General features: G+C 37.1%; 2 long non-coding RNA genes across 2 annotated transcripts; one reads left to right on the forward strand and one right to left on the reverse strand.

Moving 5' to 3' along the window:
- Positions 1-118: 118 nt before the first annotated feature.
- Positions 119-12,849, forward strand: LOC141584480 (uncharacterized). Its single transcript, XR_012517551.1, has 3 exons — positions 119-471; positions 7,081-7,186; positions 12,734-12,849. It is a non-coding gene; the product is annotated as an uncharacterized LOC141584480 (long non-coding RNA).
- On the reverse strand, positions 8,806-24,471 carry LOC141584481 (uncharacterized). Its single transcript, XR_012517552.1, has 3 exons — positions 24,385-24,471; positions 24,042-24,264; positions 8,806-8,946 (listed from the first exon to the last, which is right to left on the reverse strand). It is a non-coding gene; the product is annotated as an uncharacterized LOC141584481 (long non-coding RNA).
- Positions 24,472-26,163: the final 1,692 nt, after the last annotated feature.

A 26,163-nucleotide genomic window follows, 5' to 3' on the forward strand; every position in this document is an offset into this window, starting at 1 on the left:
AGTTTTCCCCAGGTGTGAAGGCAGCACGTAATATTGGACCTTAATTGTGAGCAGTGTACAGTAACACTGGTCATTTGCATCTTTTTCGCAAAATTCCTGATTGCTGTAGGTCCTTTGTCCCTGCTGCAGAAGCCTCAAACATGGAAGCTATGTGCTGTACCGGACACCAGGTGCAGGCTTCGCTCAATGCTCCAGTGTGGGTTAATGCTCCCATGGAATTCTGAACGTGACTCCAAGCCAAGTTGTCTACTTAAAGGAGTACAGCCTTGGAAATGAGACCGTAGTCTCATTTGTCTTAGATACTCTCATTTTATGGGAAGAATGTTTGACCCATCTCTCGTTTTCCTCTCCCAGAAAAGTGACTCAGCGGAAGACATGAGCAAGAACCTGATCTTTTTACCCTACTGCTGTCTACTCGGAAGTAAAAAGGAAGAGGATTTTGTTTCTTCTTCCTGCCTGTTCTACGTTCTAGTGAGTATCTTTAAAATGATCAAATCAGACCAATTATGTTAATACAAATTACACATTTATACATTTTAAATTTGGGGAAATTATATCTCATGACAAACCCAGGCTTTTAAAAACATTTATGTTGCTAAAGACTCAGAAATCCTGTTCTGAATCCTGTTCCATAAACTGCATATTTATTCCTTCTTCTTCTTTCCGCAACAATCCAAAACCACCACACGAGAAAAGGAGGAAGTCACAGAAAAGGAAACGCGACAGGGATAAGCATATTAACGCGTTTAAATATTGATATGTATAATATATTCTCATATGTGTGAGCAGGAAATTCAAAAGAATACAGACCAAATTGTTAGCAGTGCTTGTATCTGTGGAAGAGAAACAGAAGGGGCTGGAGGAACTTCATTTTTAACTGTATCTAGCATTATGTTCTCTGGATATCTCAAAAATAGTGCTCACTTCTTCAATGTAAATCATCATCTAAAATGTAAACATTTAGCTTAAATTTTTATTGTGTTCTTTGATTTCTGTCTTGAATGCATCCCTGCTTCTTCCTTTGGTTTATGACTATAGTTTTATGTTGCCTTGGTTCACGGTGTTTATTTTGATTGCTCCTGTTCAGTCATTATGTGCTTCGAATCTGTAAGTGATTGAAGTGGAATCACATTATTCGGGTATTTAACTTAGGCAAATTCAACTATGAGTCTGGGAGAGGGAGAGGGAGATAGAATAAATTCTTTTATTTTCTTACTTGCCTTCCTAAGAACTTTTCCGTTATCCCCCAAAGGCAAAGAAAGCTACCACGTGAAGCATACAAAACAATGAAATTTACAAGTCACGTTTTTGAACTTTAGGTACGTAAGTTGTGGTATTTGAAGGTGACTTACTATTTTTTTTCCCAGGGCAAGTTTGACTATACGCTTTTTCTTTTTTAACCTTTTGCACTGATTTCAGATACCCCAGCATCAGAGGCAATTTCTTGTAATCCCGAATGCTTCAAAACCCTTTTTAAAACCTGTTTCTCCAATTTTTGATGCCACGGCTGAGATGTAATCTTTCCTACCGCATCTATGTGAGGCACACATTTAGAAAACAATGGCATGACATAGCTGGGCTCAGAGGGCCCCGCAGAGGATGTACTGGATCTTTGCATATCAGCCTCTGCGTGCCTGGACAAGGATGCTCCTTTCACTAAGCCTCCTTGGTATCCCCAGGAAAATAGTAATTGTGCTGGCCTGTCCACCAGAAAATACTGTGTTATAATTTACTACATAGATTTATGCCTCAACCTTTCTGAGGACAGAGTTAATATTTTATGTACCATCTTTCAATTCAACTGTAAACAGTGCTTTGAATGTTAGGGTATTGGAAGCCTATTTCTGGATAAGGGAGCTGTACCTTGAATAAATGACTAAGTACATTAATGACTGGAGCTAAATGACACTCTTTGATCAAGTCTAAGGTGCAAATATTTTCACATTCTGAAATCTTGGAAATCAGGATGCATTTCAGAATCAGTGGCATGTCATGTTTTGTTTAGAAATTTTTCGTATTTTTTTTAACTTCTTTTTTTTTATTGCATTTTAGGTTTGGGGGTACATGTGATGGCTGATAAAATAATGGTGCAACTTATAATTGAAGACTTCTTAGATTCAGTAAAATACTACACACTTCCGTGTGTGATAATCATTCTCAAATTAGTCCTTTTAGATAAATATCATAATTAACACGGGCATGTATACCATTTTTGTCTCAAATAAGCAGCTAATTACATGCATATTCACTCAAGGAAGAACTGATTTTCAATTTAGACCTGCATTTCTGAAAGTTGCAGACTTTCTCTTGTATGGGATTACAGTATTCTCTCTTTTTTCTAAAATACTTTTTTTCTTTTTTTTTTTTGCATTTTAGGTTTTGGGGTACGTACATGTGAAGAACATGCAAGATTATTGCATAGGTACACACATGGCAGTGTGATTTGCTGCCTTCTTCCCCTTCACCTGTATCTGACATTTCTCCCCATGCTCTCTCTCCCCAACTCCCCACCCCACACTGTCCCTCTCCTATTTCCCCCCAACAGACCCCAGTGTGTTGTGCTCCCCTCCCTGTGTCCATGTGTTCTCAGTGTTCAACGCCCACCTATGAGTGAGAACATGCGGTGTTTGATTTTCTATTCTTTTGTCAGTTTGCTGAGAATGATGGTTTCCAGGTTTATCCATGTCCCTACAAAGGATACGAACTCATCGTTTTTGATGGCTGCATAATATTCCATGGTGTATATGTGCCACATTTTCCCCGTCCAGTCTATCATCAATGGGCATTTGGGTTGGTTCCAGGTCTTTGTTCTTGTAAAATTAAGACATTTTTGTTGCTCAAAACAAGACAAACGAAGAAGGACAAAACAAAAAAGTCTAAAGCTGGGAACACAAGCCTCACCATTTTCTTTATCTTCTTCCAGATAGCTGTGTATATATGTATTATGCATGTCGGATATTTTAAAAATAAGATTAGATTGCGCATGCTATTATGCTATACTGATGTATACAGTGCATTGTTTTTATAATGATAAAAAATAGCAATGAATTATTATCCCTCAATAGAGTGATTGCATCAATTATGATACAGTAGAAGCAAAGGCCATTAAGAGTGATGACTTCGAGCAGCATTGAACACGTGATAATGTTTCAGGCATTACACTAAGTGATTTACATGTATCATACCCTTCAGTTCTTAGAGCAGTTTTATTTTATTTCCTTTTTTTTTTTCTGGGGATCTGGACACTTTCTTCCATATCAGTAATTCTCAGAGAGGGTGAATTGGCACAAAGTAACCTGGAATGTGAATTGTATTTGTTTATCTGAGACAGAGGAGGGCGTAAGGAGGCCAGAGAAGAATCAAGCTTAACAAGATGAGGGAGGTTGTTTTTCTTAAAGAGATGAAAGTGTAAGCATGAGCAAGGTCACACTGGCAAATAGAAATTGATTAAATGAACAGCTGAGTTCCTTTTTTGTTGCCGTTAAAAACAAACATCTCTCCTACTTTCTTCCTGGCTGTCTGATTATTTGAGTTTGGAATTTGAAGGCAGACAAACCTGAGTTCAAACCCAAGCCCTGCCTGCTGTTCATCTCCTTGGGACCTTGGCAAAGTCACACCAATTGGTAATTTTGCATTTATGAATTGAAGATGTGTCTCCTTGGGGATGCTAAAAGGGTGATGTGATTTCTTGTGCAGTGTTCAGTCAATGTCCATCCCATAATGGTTCTTCTAATACTGATTTTTAATTAAAAATTTCCAAAGAGTACACATGTTTATAGCACATTATTCACAGCATCCAAAAGGTGGAAGCAACCTACATGTTCAGAGATGACTGAACTGATAAAGAAAATATATAGATGTAGGATGGAATATTATTCAGTCATGAAAAGGAAGGAAATTCTGACACAGGCTGCAGCATAAATACCTTGAGTACACTCTGCTAAGTGCAATAAGCCAGCCACAGAAGACAAATATTGCATGATTTCACTTCCCCGAGGTAACTAGGGTAGTCAAATTCATAGAGACAGAAGGTAGAATGGTGGTTGCCAGGTGCTTGGGGGAGGGAGGAATAGGAAGTTGTTTAATGGATGTGAAGTTTCAGTTTTGCGAAATGGGAAGAGTTCTGGAGACTGGTTACACAACAAGCTAATGTATTTGACTGTATGAACTATACACTTAAAAACGGCTAAGAAGATCAATTTTTTATTATGTGTATTTTACTACAATTAAAAGGAAAAAATTACAAAACAATTTGAGACATTTTATATATCTTAAAAAATTATCATATGTATGTTAATGAGATAAACCATAGCAGGCACTATGGGTGTTTTTTTGCCTTTTATGCATTACAAACTAATAGAGGTGTGGTGTCTCTCACTACTATTGTGCCTTTATCAATTTCTATTTGTATTCCTAGTATTTTATGTTATATAGTCTAACACCATTTTATTTTGTCCACAGAAGTTTACAACTGTCTTCTCTTTGCTGCATTTGTATCTTTGACTCTGCTACCTGTCAGACGTTTCTGTGCTTGCCAGCTATATCTTTGCCTACTGTTCTTCCTTTTAATTCTATGATTTTGCTTTAAAATACCTTTTCAAAAATATATAGGTCAAATTTGTTTTCTTGCCCACACAGAGAGTTTTGTCCTCTGATAGTTTTCATACTTACATGTGTATTTTCAGAATCGATGTTTTGTCCTTTTTATTTATTTATTTATTTATTTATTTATTTTAATTTTTTTTTGAGACGGAGTTTCGCTCTTGTTGCCCAGGCTGGAGTGCAATGGCGCGATCTCAGCTCACTGCAACCTCCACCTCCTGGGTTCAGGCAATTCTCCTGCCTCAGCCTCCTGAGTAGCTGGGATTACAGGCACGCGCCACCATGCCCAGCTAATTTTTTTGTATTTTTAGTAGAGACAGGGTTTCACCATGTTGACCAGGATGGTCTCAATCTCTTGACATCGTGATCCACCTGCCTCGGCCTCCCAAAGTGCTGGGATTACAGGTGTGAGCCACCGCGCCCGGCCTGTCCTTTTTAATACTGGTTTTGATGCTTAATTTCTCTTTTGTCTCTGCCCTCTTGCTAACGGATTAGGTTATTTTTTTTTCTTTCAACACTTTAATGATTTTGAAACATTGCTTTTCACGTTGATTCTCCACGTGGTTACTAAGACATAGCCATTATTGCATTGGGGGTTGCAAACTGCTGAAATTCTTTCTTTATTAGTTAAAATAATTCTATAAAGGAAATTTTCTCTTATCAAGCATTTGATTGTTTTGAGGCAAAATTTGTATAACAAAGGACGAATGCTTGTATCATTCCCCGACTCACCCATTTTCATAATAATGAGTTCGTTCCCAAGCAGCCTCCAAAGATGAACAAGATCTTTTTTTAAGAAGGATATGAACAGATACTTTACAAAAGAAGACATACAGGAGGCCAACAAACATATGAAAAAATGCTCATCATCACTGGTCATCAGAGAAATGCAAATCAAAACCACACTGAGATACCATCTCACACCAGTTAGAATGGCGATCATTAAAAAATCGGGAAACAACAGATGCTGGAGAGGATGTGGAGAAATAGGAACACTTTTACACTGTTGGTGGGAATGTAAATTAATTCAACGATTGTGGAAGACAGTGTGGCGATTCCTCAAGGACCTAAAAATAGAAATCCCATTTGACCCAGCAATCCCATTACTGGGTATATATCCAAAGGATTATAAATCATTCTACTACAAGGACACGTGCACACGAATGTTCATTGCAGCACTGTTTACAATAGCAAAGACCTGGAACCAACCCAAATGCCCAACGATGATAGACTGGATCGGGAAAATGTGGTACATATACACCATGGAATATTATGCAGCCATCAAAAACGATGAGTTCACGTCCTTTGTAGGGACATGGATGAACCTGGAAACCATCATTCTCAGCAAACTGACACAAGAGCAGAAAATCAAACACCGTATATTCTCGCTCATAGGCGGGTGTTGAACAATGAGAACACATGGACACAGGGAGGGGAGCACTACACACTGGGGTCCGTTGGGGGGAAATGGGGGAGGGGCGGGGGGGTGGGGAGGTGGGAAGAGATAGCATGGGGAGAAATGACAGATACAGGTGAGGGGACGGAAGGCAGCAAAGCACAGTGCCATGTGTGTACCTATGCAACAATCTTGCATGTTCATCACATGTACCCCAAAACCTAAAATGCAATAAAAAAAATAAAAATAAAATAAAATAAAAAAAAAGAGTCTCACGATCTACTGACTGGGTTAGCCAGGCCCAATACCTTTCTAAAGTGTTATTATGAACAGATGGATTTAAATCTATTTGGTGTGTTTCAGCCTATTCCAGTTATTATTTATATTGATGCTCAAATTTGATGTTCCCATCTTTGAATGGTAAGAGCCACTTCAAGTTGGCTTCTGAGTTTTTCTAATATGATCTTGTTTTCTGGGATCGTTCGGAGAGTGGCAGGTAGGGTGTTGAAGAGATAGCAAGAGGGGCAAGATCACTGTGCGTGGCTAATTGTTTTGATATCATCCTGAGGGCAATGGGAAGCCCAGGAAGAGATTTAAGCAGAAGGCGACTTGCAGCAGAACCAGAGAGGAACCATGGATGGATTTTGCAGAAATCCATCACTGAAATAGAGCCTAGGACACATCATCAGATCCCACAGACCTGTGCAGTTTAGACAAAGACAGAGTACCCTTTTATTAACTTTCTAAGCATCTCCTAACAAAATGGAAACTTGAAAGGTGCACATGTTCTTTTACCAACCGTTATCTAGGGCAGTGCCACTCCAAGTGGGATCTGTGAACCAGAGTGTCTCTGTGAACTACGTGTCACCGATGTGCCCTGTGATAAATTTAGAAAGTGAGAGTTTTAGAACTTTTAGAGACTCCAACACAATGAATAATTTTGTTTCTATTTCAACTAAAAAATTTTTAAGGGTTTATTTCATACTTTTAAATTTAGCTTTTCTAATAATTTACTTCTGTTATTATTTTTCCAAATAATTGGTCGGTGATTAATTGGGGGAAAACTCTGCTTTTTTCTACAGACTTTGAGAAGCACTGGTGTAGAAGACATTCTAATATCTCCTGACTACACCCAATTGGGAGCCTATAGTTAATTGTGTTCCAAAATACTCATTTGGAAGTCATTTGGTAAGAAATTCACATATAAAAAAGGTTATGCTAGCAAATACCAGATGAAATGTAAAGCAATTATCTTTGCAATGTAGCATGCATTTATAGTCATTGTTAAGTAGTTCTGTGTCTTAGATTACAAACTTGAAATTGCAGAAGAGCAAAATGCCACATATGTGATGCCCGGTTCTTTTCCATTCCACAAACACACTTCAACCTGCTTGTTTTAATATGCACACATGGAAAATGTATTCCATTAGCATAAATTATGTATGCAGATGAAAACGCGTATTCACTCTTCTTAATAGACCTTATAAATCTGACACACCCCTGCCTGAAATGCTTCCAAGAAATGCATGTGGTAGAAAACATAATTAATCAGGGTCCATTTTTGTCAACCTTCAGGAGTCAAAGCCAAGCCATTGATTTTGCTGCATTTGAAAGGCTGTTGTTTCATATGTCAGCCTCGTTAGGATAGTTGAAAGTACCTATTAACAGGCTAGAAGCTTGGCTGGCTATAGAAAAAATTAGAAGATTTAGTAGTGCTGGTATAGAGTTGTCAGACTGCCTGTGATGAAAAAACTCACTTTGAGGAAACCGCCATTTAATTTTGTCCCGATTTCTCCTCTGAAAATATGTTCAACAACACACAGATGGTGAAGGCTCAGGGGAAAGTGTGCCCATGACACATTCTGATTTCCTTATCCACCAGAGAAAGAAAATGCATTGGAGAGATTTTACTCTCCAAAAAGTTATATTTCATACAATTATTTGAAGACTAAATACATTAATGGAATTAAATATGGTAATTTTTCTGAAGTTTACAGGATACTATAGTGTTCTCAGGAAAAACACAGCATATCACTTGTTCAGCAGGAGATGAAGTCTCTTATGGCCACAGAGAGCTCAGAAAGCATCTATCAGAAGGACACACTGGTCTAAGCCTTATGCTCTCCCCTATTTAGAAAGACTACATGATAAATCGATGTACACATTCATTATATCATGATGAAAACTCAATGAGGTAGCTTTATCATGCATTAGCCAAACAACCAATCAGATGATTCCTTTCTTTTCCCTTTTCAGTCCCCTATTATATGGTCATAGTACTGCTTGTTCCACATACATTATCTCATAAAATTACACAATGACCTAGAGTTTCAAACTGGATGCTTTCTGTAACAAATATTAGACACTCAGTTGGCTTGCAAAATAAGGAATTTTATTGGTTTTCTTATTAGGAATCCTGAGGTCGAGTGGGTTTTAGGAATGATGTAAAGAAACCTCCACTTACCTTTGTCTTTGTCCAGAGGTTGAGTTCCCTCATTGCCTCAAAACAGCTATTAAAATGCGTAAGGTGCCTTGGCATCTTTAAGCAGAGACAGAAGGATGGCCCTCTCATCCATTTCTAGAATGAGGAATTTTTCGAAAATATTGTTGGCCAGAATTGAATTACTAACTCCATTGTTGAACAAATACTTGGAGAAAGGATCAAGTTAATATAAAAATGCCTTTGACAAGCATAATTTTAAAATGCCTTTTGGGTTCAAAGATTACATTAAATAAATACAGTTTAATAAATAAACGCACAGACACATATTCACACACATATCGACCAAACAATAACTTACCTTTGCCATATTCTCTTCTCTTCCTTTTTATTCTACTAATTTTAGATGAATTATAGCTATATATATTCTGGTTTAATAACTCCCATTTTTAAATACAGCTTTTCTTTGTAGTTACTGGAAACATCCAAAAGTCAGTAGGCTAAACATCTGGAAACAGATTGATATTTGAGAGTATCGAATAGTTGAAACTGAAGCCACAGGAATGAATTATTCATCAAAAAATGCATAAAGACAATAAACCTTTTAAAACTATAAAAATATATGCCAACTATTAAATTTGGAAATATAATGAAAACATACCATTTTAAAAAGGAACCCTAATCAATGACTTCGCAAAACAGAAAGCACTGTGGCTAGATGGATTCACTGGTGAATTCTACTGAAAATTTAAGGAATTAATGATACCAATTATCTATAATCTTTTTCAGAGGATAGAAATAGAGGGAATACTTTCCAAGTCATTCTATGAGGTCAGCATTATTCTAATGGCAAAACCAGACAAAGATATTACAAGAAAAACAAAAATCTGTAGACCAACATCTCTCATGAACATATTTGCAAAAATCCTTCATAAAATATCAGTTTGAATCTGACAATGTGTAAGATGAGATATACATCACGACCAAGTGAGATTTATTGCAGGTATACAAGGCTGGTTCAACTTTCAAAAATAATTTAATGTAATCTAACATATCAACAGGCTAAAAATTAAAAATCACATAATCATATTAATAGATGTGGAAAAAGCATTTGACAAAATCCAATACCCATGAATGATTTTTTAAAAAACATCTTTTTATAAACTAGAAATAGAGGGAAATCTCCTCAACTTGAAAAAGAATTTCTGCTAACTAATGACAAGAAACTCAAAGATTTCCTGCTAAGATCAAGAAAATGCAAAGATATCTCTCTCACCTCTGCTTTCAACATTGTACTAGAAGTAGTAGCTAATGCAGTAAGACAAGAAAATGAAATAAAAGGCATATACAGCCAGGCACGGTGGCTCAAGCCTGTAATCCCAGCACTTTGGGAGGCTGAGGCGGGTGGATCACGAGGTCAAGAGATCGAGACCATCCTGGTCAACATGGTGAAACCCCGTCTCTACTAAAAACACAAAAAATTAGCTGGGCATGGTGGCTCGTGCCTGTAATCCCAGCTACTCAGGAGGCTGAGGCAGGAGAATTGCCTGAACCCAGGAGGCGGAGGTTGCGGTGAGCCGAGATCGTGCCATTGCACTCCAGCCTGGGTAACAAGAGCGAAACTCCGTCTCAAAAAAAAAAAAAAAAAAAAGGCATATACATTGGGAAAGAAAAAGACAACTGGCAGAAAAGCAGAAAATTGTCTTTGTTCATAGATGACATGACCATCCGAAAGAATCATCCCCAAAACCTCTTAAAACTAGTTAATGAGGTTGCAGGATACAAGGTTCATATACAAAAGTCAATCACTTTCCTATATCCCAGCAATAAGCAAATAAAATTTAAAATTAAAAAATTAATTTTATTTATATTAGCACTTCCAAAAATGAAATATCTAGGCATAAATCTTAAAAAATATACCATATCTATATGATAAAACTAAAAAATTCTGATGAACAAAGTCAAAGAAAAACTAAATAATGGAGAGATATTTTATGCTCATAGATAATGGATAGGAAAATTCATTATTGTGAAAATATCACTTCTTTCCAACTTGATCTATAGATCCAGTACACTCCCCATGAAAACCAGAAAGTTATTTTGTGGATATTGAAAACCTAATTGGAAAGTTTACATAAAGATGCAAAGAACCCACAATAGTCAACAAAATATTAAAGGAGAACAAAGCTGAACAATTTAAACCACACCACTTAAGACTTACTATAAAGCGGCAGTAATCAAGACATTGTGATATTGGTGTAGAATAGACAAATAGATCAATAGAATAGAAAAGAGAGCTCAGAAGTAGAGCTAGATAAATATAGTCAACTGATCCTTGACAAAGGAGCAAAGGCAATACAATAAACAATAGACTTTGAACAAATGGTGCTGAAGCAACCGGACATCCACATACAAAAACATGAATCTTAAGACACAGATTTTATACTCTTCATAAAAGTGAACCCAATATAAATTATAGACCTAAATTTAAAATGCAAAAATGTAAAACTTCCAGAACATAACCAGGACACAACCTAGATTAACATGAATATGGTGATGACTTTTTAAAATACAACCTGAAAGGCATGATTCATGAAAGAAATCACTGATATGCTGAACTTCATGAAAATTACAAACTTCTACTCTGTGAAACAGAATGCGAACAAGCCATAGAGTTGGAGAAAATTTTGCAAAGACACATTTTATAAAAGATTGTTATCTAAAATATATAAAGAGCTCTTAAGATTCAGCAATAAGAAAATGAATATCCTGATTTTAAAAATGAGCAAAAGACTTGAACAAAGACCTAACCAACGAAGATGGCAAATAAGTATATGAAAAGATGATCACATTTTATATCATCATGGAAATGCAAATTAGAATAATAATGAGATACCAGTGCACGTGTTTTAGAATGGCTAAATCCAGAACACTGGCAACACCAGCAACACCAAATGCTGATGATGTGGAGAAATAGGAACCCTCATTCATCGCTGGTAAAAATGTAAAATGGTAAAACCACTTTGGAAAACAGTTTGGCAATTTCTTACAAAACTAAACAGACTTTTACAATCCAGTAAGTGCACTTCTTGGTATTTTCCCAAAGGTGTTAAAAACTTACATCCAAACACAGGTTTATACCTGCACACAATGTTTATAGCAGCTTTATTCATAACTGCCCAAACTTGCAAGCAATCAAGATACCTTCACTTGCATTTCACTCATTGTCAGGGAAATGCAAATTAAAACCACAATGAGATACCACCTTGCTCCTGCAAGAATGGCCATAATTTAAACATTTTAAAAAGCGGATATTATTGTACATGCTATCCCCATCAAAATCCCAATAACATTTTTTTTTTAACAGAAATAGAAAAAAGTTCTTAAGTTTGTATGGAACCACAAAAGACCCCAAATAACCAAAGTAATCTTGAGAAAAGAGCAAATCTGAAGGCATTACACCTCCTGATTTCAAAATATATGAGCAAGCTACAGTAATGCAAACAGCATGGCACTGGCATAAAAACAGATATATAAACTGATGAAATAGAACAACACAACAATAATAGAATAATTTGTAGTATAATGTATGAATGAATATACTATGTTATATGAAAATGAAAATGAAAATTGAAAATAAGGTAAAAATGAACACATTAGAATTGAATTTAAGAACACTTATTAACTGTAAAATCATGATGAAGCAAGTTGCAGAAATATATACAGTATGATAGAGTTTAGGTGGAATTTAAAATTAAGGAAACAATGTTATGTATGGTTTAGTTATACAAGGAGAAACCCAGTTGAGAGTTATACATACAAACTTCAGGACAGGAGTTACTGCTGTGGAAGGGGAGAAGGAGGATATGCAATGGACTTTCAGCTTCAACTCCATCAGTAATGTTTTATTTCTTGAAAAATATATGGAAAATTTTTGATGTGTTAAATCTCAATATAGACTTCTGAAAATTCACTATATTATTCTCTATAACTTTTGAATGCTTGAAATATTTTATAATAAAAATGTATTTTTGAAGAGTAAGTTTAGATTCACTTGGCTTGTTTGTTAAGCCAGGAGGTTTGTTTCTTTCAGCTCCTGGTTTTCTACATTTACTTTTAAAACTTTTTTATCTTTATTAAAATAACAAAACAACAAAAGCTGAACTGTGATACCTAAGAAATTAATTTTTACCTAGGAATTGCTTCATTTTGAATAAATTCTGTGGAACACTTGAAATATAATTCATTCTCATAAAGTGAAAACTTCCTTTTTTTTTTTTTTTTTTTTTTTTTAGACAGGGTCTCCCTCTGTCACCCAGACTGGAGTGTAGCAGCATGATCTCTGCTCACTGCAACCTCTGCCTCCTGGGCTCAGGTGATCCCCCCACCTCAGCCTTTTAAGAAGCTGGGACTACTGGTATGCACCACAATATCTGGTTAATTTTCCCAATTATTTTTGAATCAAATAGGACCACATTTATATATGGCTCCAACATTTGCTAACTGGATGAATAGATCACTGAGAAAATTATTTTAACAAATTAATCTCGGTTTTTTAAAGGTTAATATGATTTATCATAATTTAGGGGTTATTGTGAAGACTAAATAAAATGTAAGTTAAATGCTGAGTACAATACTTAGTGGCTATTTAGCACCAAAATATAGTGGTAAATATAATAATAGCAAATATTTATTGAGAACATAAATTCATTATTTCCTACTTCTTTGTGTGCATGATTGCATTTAATCTTTGTAAATTTTATTTTTGATCTGTATTTATACATATTTATGGGGTACATGTGAAATTTTGGAATGACTATGAATGTTTAATGATCAAGTCAAAGTACTTAGGCATTCAGTACCTGAGTATTTATCACTTCTATGTGTTGGGTACATTTTAGGTCTTCTAGCTATTTTGAAAAATATAATATTAATACATTGTTATTTATTATAGTCACCCTGTTCTGCTACCAGACATTGGAACTTATTCCTTCTACCTAATTCTATGTTTGTACTCATTAACGAACCTCCTTTTAACCTCTACCATCCCCACCCATGCACTCCTCCCAGTCACTGGGATCAATTATTTCATTTTATACCTCCGCCTGATCAAAACTTTCAGCTCCCACATATGAGTGAGAACATGTGATATTTGTCTTTCTGTGCTTGGCTTATTTCAGTTAACATGTGACCTCCAGTTTTCCATCTTGCTGAAAATGACAGGATTTCATTTTTTTATTGCCACGTAGTATTCCATTGTGTACATAGGGCACATTTTCTTTTTCCATTCATCCTCTGATAGACACCTGGATTGATTCCATCTCTTTGCTATTATGAGTAGTGCTGCAATAAATATGCAAATACAGGTATCTCTCTGATATATTGTTTTCTTTTCCTTTGGATATTTACCCAGTAGTGGGATTGCTGGATTGGATGATAGTTCTATTTTTAGTTTTGTGAGAAATCTCCATATTGTTTCTCACACTGGTATACTAGTTTATATTCCACCAACAGTCTATGGGAGTTTCTACTTTTCCCATATCTTCACCAATATGCCGTATTTTTTGTCTTTTTAAGGATAACCATTCTAACTGGGGTAAGATGATACCTCCTTGTGGTTTTGATTTGCATTTCCTTGATGAATAGTGGTGTGGGGCAGCTTTTCATATGCCTGTTAGTCTTCTTTTGAGAAATATCTGTTTATGTCATTTGCTCATTTTTAATGGGATTAGTTGTTCTTTTTACCATTGAGATGCTTGAGTTTCTTGTATATTATGGATCTAAATTCCCTGTAAGATGAGTAGTTTGTAAATATTTTCTCCCGTTAAAGACGTTGTCTTTTCACTCTGTTGATGGTTTTTGTTTTGTTTTCTGAGCAAAGGCTTTTTAGTTTAATATAATCCCATTTGTCTATTTTTGGTTTTGTTGCCTGTGCTTTTGAGGTCTTAGCTATAAAAATATTTGCCTAGATCAATGTCCTAAAGAGTTTTATCTGTGTTTTTCTTTTAGTAGTTTTATAGTTTGGGGTTTTACATTTAAGCCTTTAATCCATCTTGAATTGATTCTTGATCCTGGTGAGAGATAGAAATCTAGCTTTATTCGTCTGCATATGAGTATCCAATTTTACCAGAATCATTTATTGAAGAGGTTATCCTTTCCTCAATGTATGTTCTCTTTTATCCTTCAAAAAGGTTTTTATTTATTTTTTAAAATGAAACAAAATTTAAATATATTTAGGGGGTTAACAAGTACAGATTTCTTATATATGTGTATTGTGCAGTGGTGAAGTCTGAGCTTCTAGTGCACTCATCACCCAAATAGTGAACATTGTTCCCAACTGATAATTTTCAACAGTCCTACCCACCCCAGCCTCCCGCCTTTTGTAGTTTTCGATGTCTGTTATTCCATTGTGTATGTCCATCTGGACCCACTGTTTAACTCCCACTTATAAGTGAGAACATGCGGTATTTTACTTTCTGTTTCTGAGTTACTTAACATAGTGGCGTCTAGTTTCACCCACGTCGTTGCAAAAGACGTGATTTCATTCTTTTTTTATGGGAGAGGAGAATTGCATGGTGATATTGTCAATGGTGCTGCAATAAACTTACCAGCATAGGTATCTTTTTGATTTAATTATTTCTTTCTTTCCCTTTGGATATATACCTAGTAGTATCAGTGCTGGGTTGAATGGTAGTTGTATTTTTAGTTCTTTGGGAAATCTCCATACTGTTTCCATAAAGGTTGTACTAACTTACATTTCCACCAACAATGTATAAGCATTTCCTTTCCTCCACATCCTCACCATCTGTTGTTTTTTGATGTTTTAACAATAGCCATTCTGGTTGGTGTGAGATGGTCTCTCATTGCGGTTTTATTTGCGTTTCTCTGATAACTTGCGAATGTTGAGCATTTTTCCATGTTTGTTTGCTTGTACATCTTCTTTTCCCAAATCTAATTTAATGTCCTTTGTCCACTTTTTAATGGAGCTGTTTTTTTCTTGTTCAGTTGTTTGAATTCCTTGTAGATTCTGGATGTTAGCACTTTGTTAGGAGTGGACTTTGCAAATATTTTCTTTCATCCTGTAGGCTGTATGTGCCATCTATAATATCTTTTTTCAGTTTTGTTTGTTTTTGAAATGGAGTCTCACTCTGTTGCCCAGGCTAGAGTGCAGTGGCACAATCTGTTGATTATTTCTTTCACTGTGCAGAAGCTTTTTAGTTTAAGTCTCAGTTGCCTATTTTGTTGTTGTTGTGTTTGCTTTTGATGACTTGGTCATAAATTCTTTATCTAAGCCAACATACTGAAGAGTTTTCCGTAGGTTTCTTCTAGTATTTTTACAGTTTCAGGTTTTACATTTAAGTAATTAATCCACCTTAAGTTATTTTTTTAATATGGTGAGAGGGTCTAGTTATATTCTTCTGCACAGTTTTCCCAACACCATTAATTGAATATGTTCTTCTTGCCCTGATATATGTTTTTTATGACTTTGTCAAAAATCAGTTGGTTGTTCTTATGTGGCTTTATGTCTGAGTTCGCTATTCTGATCTATATGCATATTTTTATACCAGTACCATGTTGTTTTGGTTTCTGTAGCCTTGTAGTATAATTTGAAGTCAGGTAATATGATGCCTCCAGCTTTGTTCTTTTTTTCTCAGGATCACTTCAACTACTAGGGCTCTCTTTTGGATCTCATTAATTTTATGATTTTTTGCGTGTTTGTAAAAAGTGATATTGGTGTTTTGATAGGGGTTGCATTAAATCTGCAGATTGCTTCAGGCATCATTAGCATTTTAATGATGTTAATCTTTGCAATCTGTGCGCATGGGATGTCTTTCCATTTTTTTGTGTCCCCTTCAATTTCTTTCATTGATGTTTTGTAGTTTTCCCTGTAGAGATCTTTCACCTCCTTTGTTATATTTATTTCTAGGTGTTTTATTTTATTATTATATCATACTATCTGTGGTTGTTACTTCTCCTCTACCTTTCTGCTTCCTGTTGATGTGGTCTGAGAGTGGTGCGATACTCAGGAAAGTTGGTTTTTGCCCTCATTTCTGTATAGCCATCACTTCTGCTATCCACTCAACAGCAATCTAGTGGTTAGGATCCCAATGTGTCTCTGCTTCTTCACATCTTTGTCTGAGGTTGGCTGTGTATGCTTGCTCTTCAAAGCTATTATGATTCTTTCACTGAGCTGTTATGATTCCTAATAGGAGGCTCCCATGACAAGAAAGCAGAATGCACGTTGAATACAATTTATATGTAGGCTTAAGTTTTAATGGTACAACTAGAATAACAGATCCTTCCTCCTTATCCATGTCCTCCTCTTCCTCCTTCTCCTCCTTTTCTCTTCCTTCTTCTTCCTACCTTTTTAGTTTTGAAATTTTCAAACAAAAACGTAGAGAGGGCTCTAACAAGCACTTACGAAAACTCATCCCATGGCTATAACAAATACCAACATTTTGCCAATAATGTTTCATCTATCTCCCACAAGTTCTGATCTAATTTAAAGAACATCTACAAGATCCTTTTATTTCACCTATTGTGCTAACTCTCATCTGTTCCTTTAAATCCACTTTCTACCTTTCAGCCCTTGCTTATGTCCAAGATTTACCTTAGTCTATATCAGAGACTCCTTAGCCTTCTGGCTTCCAGTTGGGTCTTGCAAATGGGCAGCACTAGCAAGAGATTAGAAGGAAGGAAAAGATTAGGCTGGGAATTTATTTTCTCAGCAGTGACCGCTGGATCCAGTGGGTTGGCTACATCTCACATCCCTCTACCAAAGCCGCAGCTTTCATGGTACAGTTCTTCCTAGATTCCTCAAATTGTCCAACTTGTGCTATCCTTTTCTAATGGAATCCTTGACTAATTGATAGGGTTTGGATTTGTGTCCCTGCCCAAATCTCTTGCCAAATTGTAATCCTCAGTGTTGGAGGTGGGGCCTGATTAGAGGTGATTGGATCATGGGGACAGATTTCTCATGAATGGTTTAGCACCAGCCCCTCGGTATTGTCTTGGTGATAGTGAGTGAGTTCTTGTGAGATCTGGTTGTCTAAAAGTGTGTAGTGCCTTCCCTCTCTCTTGGTTCTACTCCTGTCTGGAAAGATTCCTGCTCCTCCTTTGCCTTCTGCCATGAGTAAAAGCTTTCCAAGGCCTCCTGCTATACTTCCCATGGAACTGGGAGCCAATTAAACCTCTTTTCTTTATACATTACCCAATTTCAGGCATTTCTTCATAGCAGTGCAAGAATGGACTAATCTGCTTGCACTTTCAACCTCTTAGCTGGTTTCTATTCCCATACTCTGTCTCACTTAATAGAGTCACTAACCACATACTATACCAACATTGAAACCGAACACTAACCTTAGACCCATTCTCTTGCATCCCTCACACCCAGCAGGATCTGATCAGTATCAATTATTCAGGATTGTTTCCTGGAAATCAGACCCTCTTCTTGAATTTCTATTGTCAGTGTCATAGTTGAGAGCTCTGCGATGTCATCTACTTCGGCTAAAGTTATATTTTTAAAATGCAGATCTGACCATTAAAAGTTTATTAGGTTTTGATAGCTCTCCAAGGTCTGAGGAATTAAGAGAGATTTTATCACCTCTATATGCATGTTTATTAAGGTAGGCTTTTTGGTGTCCTGTGAACAAATGGTTGCTGTGAAATTTAAAGAATTTCATATGCTCATTTTTATCTAAATATGTTTAGGATTATCAATGTTTCTACCTGATAATAGGAGAGATTAATGAAGAGGAAATCAAACATAGAGAGGATGAATAAGTCCAAAAATTAGTTCTTTGATAGATTAAAAAAAAAAACCTTAAATGTGGAAGACAAAGCTATAAAATTTACAAAAAATATAGAAGAATATGACTCTGGTATATAAGTGGAATTCTTAAGCAAGGTACATAAAGTACACTCTAGAGAAAGAGAATGATAAATTTTACTATATTAAATTCAGCATTTGTGTTTAACGAAAGGCCCATAAAGTGAAAATTTTAAAAACAGAATGTATAAATCATATTAATTAGTTAGGAGAAATGGCTCAATAGAAAAACAGGCAAGTCTGCCATGCATATGTATGATTATTGCAGCCCTATTTACAGCAGCAAAGACATGGAAACAACCCAAATGCCCATCAATCATAGACTGGATAAGGAAAGTGTGGTACATACCATGGACTAGTATGTGGTCATAAAAAGGAATGAGATCATGTCCTTTTCAGGGACCATAGGTAAAGCTGGAAGCCATCATCTTCAGCAAACTAACACAGCAACAGAAAACTAAGCACCACATGCTCTCACACATAAGTGGGAGCTGAACAATGAGAACACTGGACACAAGAGGGGGACATTTCACACCAGGGCCTGTTGCGGGTGGGGGATAAGGGGAGAGAACGTAGGAGATGGGTGAATAGGTACAGCAAACCACCGTGGCACTCATAATCCTGTGTAACAAACCTGCGTGTTCTGCACATGTATCCTGTTGCTGTTGTTTTTATTTTAGAAGAAATAAAGAAAAAAATACCATTTTTTTGTTGATAAATAACAACAAAAAAAGAAAAATTGGCAAGTCTGGAACAAGCATCCTTTAGATGAAGAACAAGTGGCTAACAAGTCTTAGGAAAAGATGACTAATATAATTTGTGGTTTGGAAAGTCAGATCAAAGCCACAGTGATATTTCATTTCAAATCCATCAGATTGGCAAAAATATTCAAATGTGTAATACAGAGTATTAAAAAGAATGAAGAGAAACAAAAAATCATGTAACAGTACTTGAAGAAGTGTAAATTGGTATAGCATGATTTGAATAGTTTGGCATTCTGTAATACAATTGAAGATACGTGTCCCCTGAGATGGGCTGCTTTCGTTTCTAGATGTCTAACTTAAAGAAACCCTTAGAAATGTGCATCAGGAGACAAGAATCAAAATGTTCCAATAGAGTTAAAAAAAAAAAAACCTCAGGAAAATTTACATTATAAATAGAATGACAAAGTATATTGTGATATATTCATACAATGAAATATTATACAGCAAGAAAAATATATAAACCATAGCAACAAGGATGCTTCTTATGAAATAATCTTGGTCAGGATGGGCATGGTGGTTTGCACCTGTAACCTTAGCATTTTGGGAGGCTGAGGTGGGTGGATCACCTGAGGTCAGGAGTTCAAGACCAGCCTGAACAACATGGCGAAACCCCGTCTCTACTAAAATTACAAAAATTAGCCAGGCGCGGTGGTGCGCTCCTGTAGTCCCAGCTACTTGGGAGGCTGAGACAGGAAAATCTCTTGAACCCAGTAGGCAGAGGCTGCAGTGAGCCAAGATGATGCAACTGTACTCCAACCTGGGTGACAGAGAGACACAGTCTCAAAAAAAAATTAAGAAAAAAGAAATCATCTTGTTCAGTTAAAGGTGGTCAAAAATAATGCATAGAGTACACATCTATTTATGAAAAGCTGCTTTTTAAAATGCAAAAACTATATAACCCATTGTTAAGGATGTTTATGCATGTGGTAACACTGCAAAGACAAGTAAAAGGAGAATGAATGCCAAATCTCTGGTGGGAATCCCTCCGGAGGGAAAAGGAAAAAGATGGCAGCCTCAGCTTTCTTGGACTGAGATGAGTTCTGTGCCCCAGAGATCTGTAGCCAGTGCATCCCACAGCAGCCCTGCGGGTCCCGGGCAGCCAGGAGCTGCTCTGTTTGGTTGCAGCACGTGCCCGAGCCCATTCTGATAATTAAATAGGCTTAAAGTTCATTCTGGCACGTCTGTTTGTTTTCCAGTTATTCTTTTCCTGTTAATTTTTGCTGTTGTCATTTGTACCAGGAGAATTCAATAGAATTAGAGAATCATTGAAGGAGAGCATCAGGAAGATTTATTTTTAGCCTTCCACCCTCCCCCAAATCCTAACTTTAAAAATCATCCACAGAGTAAAATAATTAAAATAATTGATGAAAAATGTGTAAGTAAATAGGAAGATGAGCCAATGTGATAACAAAGTAAAAGAGAAAACCTGAAGGTCTAAGAAAAACAGAAATTTAAGGATTTACATGTTAAATATAGGGAGATTAAAGGGGGCAAAAGAAATATAAATCAGAACTTTGAAAGGTAAAATTAAAAGCTTAACACACATTCACAACTAAAGGAAAAATTAAAACAATCATAATAGATAAAACCACCAGCTCAGAACTTACAGTTATCTAATTATATCAAAGTTAAAGCACCAAAGTGTGAATAATATAACTTAAAAGAAGATAAATAATTAAAGGGAAACTTAAAAAGCAGGTTAACGACTCAAAACTATGAAAGCTAGAAGCTTACTCGTTATTCAACAAATATTAATTTGGATCTTTCTGTGTGCCAGGAAAAGTGTTGCTACGGAAATTAAAGCTCAGACATTAAAGAAAATAAAATTATGTCAATGCTAAATTATTAAAGGCTTAGTAATAAAAGACATAAAATATTTAAAGGACAAATAGATGCAAATTATAAACGATAGTAAAAAGAGATAAAAAGGATTATGAAATCTCAAAAGCTTAAAAGATTCCAATGAGATCAAACAAATTAAGACACTTTAAAAGAAATGTATTACTTCAACATCAGGAAGCCAGAATCTTAGTGGTAACTAGCTCAGGCTAAGGGTTACCACTGACTGGTGACGTGGCCCCAGGCGAACTCGGAATCTCTTAGCTCCTAGTTTTCTGATTTGTAAGTGTGGGTAGCAATGGTTCCTAACTGGGGAGTTGCAAGGATCAGATCAAATAAGGTCATGAATAGAAAGCAGTTTGCACAGTGCCTGGGCTGAGGTCAGCTCTCAACACCAGTTAGCTGCCCCTAACAGAAGCCAAATGGCCAATTTCAGAAACTGCAGGATTGAAGAAAGGCAAGGCGGGGCAGGAGCCATTTGAACGCAGTTACGGCCTGTTGTTCCTGCTTACTCACGCCTGTGGCTGAGCGGACTTTGCACAAGGCCCCTCCTAGTATCAAGTGGGGTTTTGTGGAGCAAATTGTTGACCCCAGAGGGAGACTCATAACCTTTGATGACCTTTTGCCTTTGTCTTTTACCTTTTCCAGGTTTGAGCCTCAAGTGCCTACCCAAGACTCTGAAATGCTCATGGGCAGGAATGAGAGCCTCCTAGAAGGGCAGCTTTCTCACTCAGCCTGGCTGTCCCCCAGGCATTCCTATTTAGGTTTCCAACTCTTGAACCCCCTTAAATATCACTTCAGGTCCCTTTCAGGCCTGTTCTTAGCAGGGTCTGGAAAAGAATATCAGAATACCAACCTTGCCAACCATGCTTGATCAAGCTCAGACCACCGTGGCATTTCTGCTCTTCACACTAACATTTAAAACCATCCCTGTGACTGTCCTGCTCTGTCTCAGCCTCTGGGTTTCACTGATTATTCAAGGTGGCCACTGCAGCAGCAGGGCACACTGCAAAACCACTCCTTATAATACAAAGCCATTTTAGACCAACACAAACCATAAGTCTGGATGTTTTGTTTTGTTTTTTTTTCTTCTAAACTTATTTTAAGCTTTACAATTTCACTGGAAAAGAAAAGGAACTTTATTTTAGGATGTGAATAATTCTGGATGATTTGCACACTGGCATTTGTATATTGCATGGAAATGTGCTAAAAGAGAAAGAGAGAGCAAATTGGCAAAGGTCTGTATCAAATCACAGAGGAGAACAACTTTCAGAGATTGCTAAGTTGGAAAGTAGCATCTCAAGTGATCCTACATTCAGGAATATTGGCAATGTCAAGAGTGTTCCATTTTATCTTCTAGCAGGAGCAGAATTTGCAAGCAGATTTGGCAGCGGAAAACATCCTAAAATGCATTCTTAACTCTCTACAGTTTCTTTCATGTAAAATGCCAATAAAGAAAACTAAAGAATTGAAAGGGGTATGAAGGGGAAAAGAATTCAGTCTGCTGTCTGCTCCTAGCACTGGATGGAATTATAGGAAGAAATCTGCTGTATGCATTGACATTAACAAGAGAATGCCTTTTCTTTTCTTTCTTTCTTGCCAATGTCAAAATTCTCCAGAAAACATCAATGAGTCACACCTAAAATAGCAGAGATAATCCCAGAACGGTCAACTTGCAGCTAGAATTTTTTTTTAAAAAATCTACTGAATCTGATGAAAACAAGGCAATGTAAGGACATATTTTCATAAATGTTTTTCTCTTGTGTATTCCCCTTGAAATGACCACAGATGAGCAGAGTTTTGTAGAATCACTCAAATTTCAAAGACTTTCTACAAACTCTGGTAAAGTTAAGATGCCATTGCAAAGACAGTGCACAGATGAATTTCAAGGGAAGGAATTGAGTTCAACTGGGTGAAGCCTATCCCTTCCAAATTTTCATTGAAATCACCAAATAAATATGAAAGTTGGGGAGGGAAAAACAATAGAAGCTCTTAAAAAGGGAAAACATCATCTGTATACCAGAAACATTGGGAAATTCTGCAGGATATGCATACACAGAACCAGACTGAAGGAGGCACAAGCCACCCTACTAACTCCAGAAACCTCAAGTTCACAGTAGCTTACCCTGGAAATGACAGAAATAATGGAAAGGTGGAGGGACCCATTGAATATCTACCAGTGCCTCAGGTGACATGGACAGGGAACAGAGTCACTGCTCTTCTTCCACGATACAGAGGGCACAGACAGCAAGTTAGGAGTAACCACCTGTGACCTCTAGAAGGAGCATTCGCTCCTACTTTCTGCCCCAAACTGGGTTCTGTGACTACATTTTGGGGTTCTCCCTTCCACACCACTCCCAGCCTCATCCAACTTGGTGACCAGGGTGTATCTGTCACCAAGGCCTCTTTTGGATGTATCTGTGCTATGGGATGGTGCCAGGGGTTTTAAGGGGTCCGGTGTAGAGGGGCACTCTTCTGGCTGCATAACCAATGGCCAAAGTGTTGGCTGCTATCAGAAGAACATCGTTTGACAAGGCAATGATATTGCCTCTGGGTTCACGTAGCTAATGGGGCCACTTGCTCAAGCAGAAGTCAGGCGATCGGCAAAAGTGACTTTGTTCCTGTTGTTAATGTGACCCCTTTTCTCAGACCTTGCTGTCTCTTCTGTTCCATCACTTCTGTGTTGTCTTCTCATCCATCAAGCCCAGGGTGTGTATGTGTGTGTGTGTGTGTGTGTGTGTGTGCGTGTGCATGTGTGGAGGGTGGGTGGGGGCCAGGAGGGAGACTTGCCTTTCCTGTACTCTCTTGTTTGTTTCTTCTTTCTGTCCGATCTTTTATCCTCTCCCTTTTCTCTTAAAACCTGTTCTTTTGATATTCAAAGCCAGATAGCAGCTACTTTTTTCCCCTTGTTCAGCTGTCACAGTCTCTTTCAGAAATAATGAGCAGGGAAGAATCCAGCTCTTGAACAGCAAGGGTTGGGGGTAAAACACAAAGATGGAGGAGAGATGGGCAGGGCAGGGACACACCTATGAATGTTTCAAAACTATCATCTTGTGGAAAGCCTAAGTTACAATCCTCATCATGGGCCAATTAAATAGAAGATGATTGGTTTCGATAGAAAGAGCACAAGCCGCAACAAGACCAGCCAGAAAGGGGCCCAGATTGTCTTACCCTGTAGCCTTTTCTTCTGTTATTGTGCACGGCTGTCCCTTATCTGGCGCAAGGCTCTTTACAGTGCAGCCAAGAACAAGGACTCGGGCTGGCCTTATGAGGGTGTTGATGAGGATTTCCGACTCAAGCCACATCAGTAGATTCTTTGTGTTTCTGATAAAACGGGAGGCCGGCAGCCAAATTCACTGGGCAGGACAAGCATGTGATGCAATCGCTCCTCCAACTGCAGACACATATAATGGGAAGATTCGTCATTGATTGTAGGGAAAAGCGTGTGGCCATGTTATAATTGCTACGCTGATCAGAATCGCGGATGGGACTGGATCAGTATTTGGAAACTGACCTTAAATAATAGTGGGGTTCAGCACGGTGATTCTCAGCAAAGGGTGACTTGGTCCCCAGAGGATACTTGGAAATACTTGGAGGTAATTTTGATGGTCACAGCTAGAGGGATGTAGAGATGAAGAATGTCACGAAACATCGTAATGTGCACATGGACACCCCTTCTCCCCACCCAATAAATACCTGACTTAAATGTTAGTAGTCTGAGCTTGAGAATCTCTGGTCTGACAGAACAATATACTTCCTTCTCCGCTGCTGCCAGACAGGGGCTCTCTTAAGGCTCTCCCACCACTTGCTTTGCCATAGGCCATATGCCTTCCTAGGCTTCGTCATGTATTCGAGGTGCATTCATGCCTTGGACTTTGCACCCGCTGTTTCTCCTCCCTCACCTCTTTGTTCAGCTAGTTTCCTTTGTCTTTCCAGCACTGATGAAATGCTCAGACAGGCTTTCCTTGACCACCCAATCTAAAGTAAAGCCTCCCCAGTGCTTCCTGTAAGACCTTCCCATGCTTTTTCACGATTGCCCTCTTTCACCGCTGGCTGTTAGAATGTCAGCTCTACAGGATCAAGACCATGTGGTGCTGTCACTGGCACAGAAGAGTGCCCAGGACCGCAGAACAAATGCCCATTGATTTAACGACATCCTCAAGGGTTTCCTTGAAAGGGAAGCGTTAGAAACTCCACGTAAACTTCAGAAAAATCTCCATTTAAAACCTTGAAGTGCTATTCAGAAGACCTTGTGTTTGTAAAAAGGAAACACCATTCTCACCACTCTTTCTCCTTCCCATCTTGACAGCGTTGAGATTGTCTGCTTAAAACACTTCCCAATAGAGTGTTTTGCAATGATAAACAGGTCTTAGATCTGTACTGTCTGATACAGTAGCTACCGGCCTTACGTGACTATTGAACACTTGAAATGTGATTAGTGTGGCTGAGAAAGTGAATTGTAGTTTTCATTTTATTTACATGTAAATAACTACATGTGGCAAATGGCTATCATATTATATAGTTCAGGTCTAAATATTGTATCCAAGTTAATATGATGTATTTCTCTTTTATTTCCCTTTTCTTTACCATTTTTAGATAACAAACATTACAATACTATATGCTCAGGCTTATCCCCTCATATCTTTTATTTTATAGCTTTTATTTATAGTTACTAAAATGGAAATATTTTAATAATTTAGATTTTAAAAGTAAGGAACATAGTAAGATCTATAATAACGTAGTATCACTTCTGTAAATGAATCAGAAGTGCTTTCATATGCAATTAATCTAACATTTTGTAAAGATGAGATAATGTCTCTGACATACATAATGTCTTTGAGATCTACAGATACATACATTTATGTTTTGGATACACATACACACATACCATACATGTAAATTATAATGCCATGTACAAAATTGGTGATTTTTTATCTGTTAAATATTTTATTTCATATATTTTCATTGATCACAAATGACTAAAATTCCAAATCAATGTTAATAATAGAAATTTCATGTCAATATTAATAGGAATTTAAAATAATTATTAATACTAACAGTGTTAATAGTAAATAATACTATTTTTAATGACAAATTAGTAACATTTATCATTAAAAATATATATCAGAGAAATTAGACATATTATCTGGGGTGCGTATAGGAACTGGGAATTGGGATGAAAAGTAAGAAAAAAGAGAAATCCAAGTCCCCTCACAGAGGCTGTTGATAATAGCCTGTCTTGTACTGAGCGGTTTGCTTAACTCAATTCTCTGTACCTTGTATCCAGGCACAT

The sequence above is a fragment of the Saimiri boliviensis genome, chromosome 5 (genome assembly GCF_048565385.1).
Source record: "Saimiri boliviensis isolate mSaiBol1 chromosome 5, mSaiBol1.pri, whole genome shotgun sequence".
NCBI classification, from domain to species: Eukaryota; Metazoa; Chordata; class Mammalia; order Primates; family Cebidae; genus Saimiri; species Saimiri boliviensis.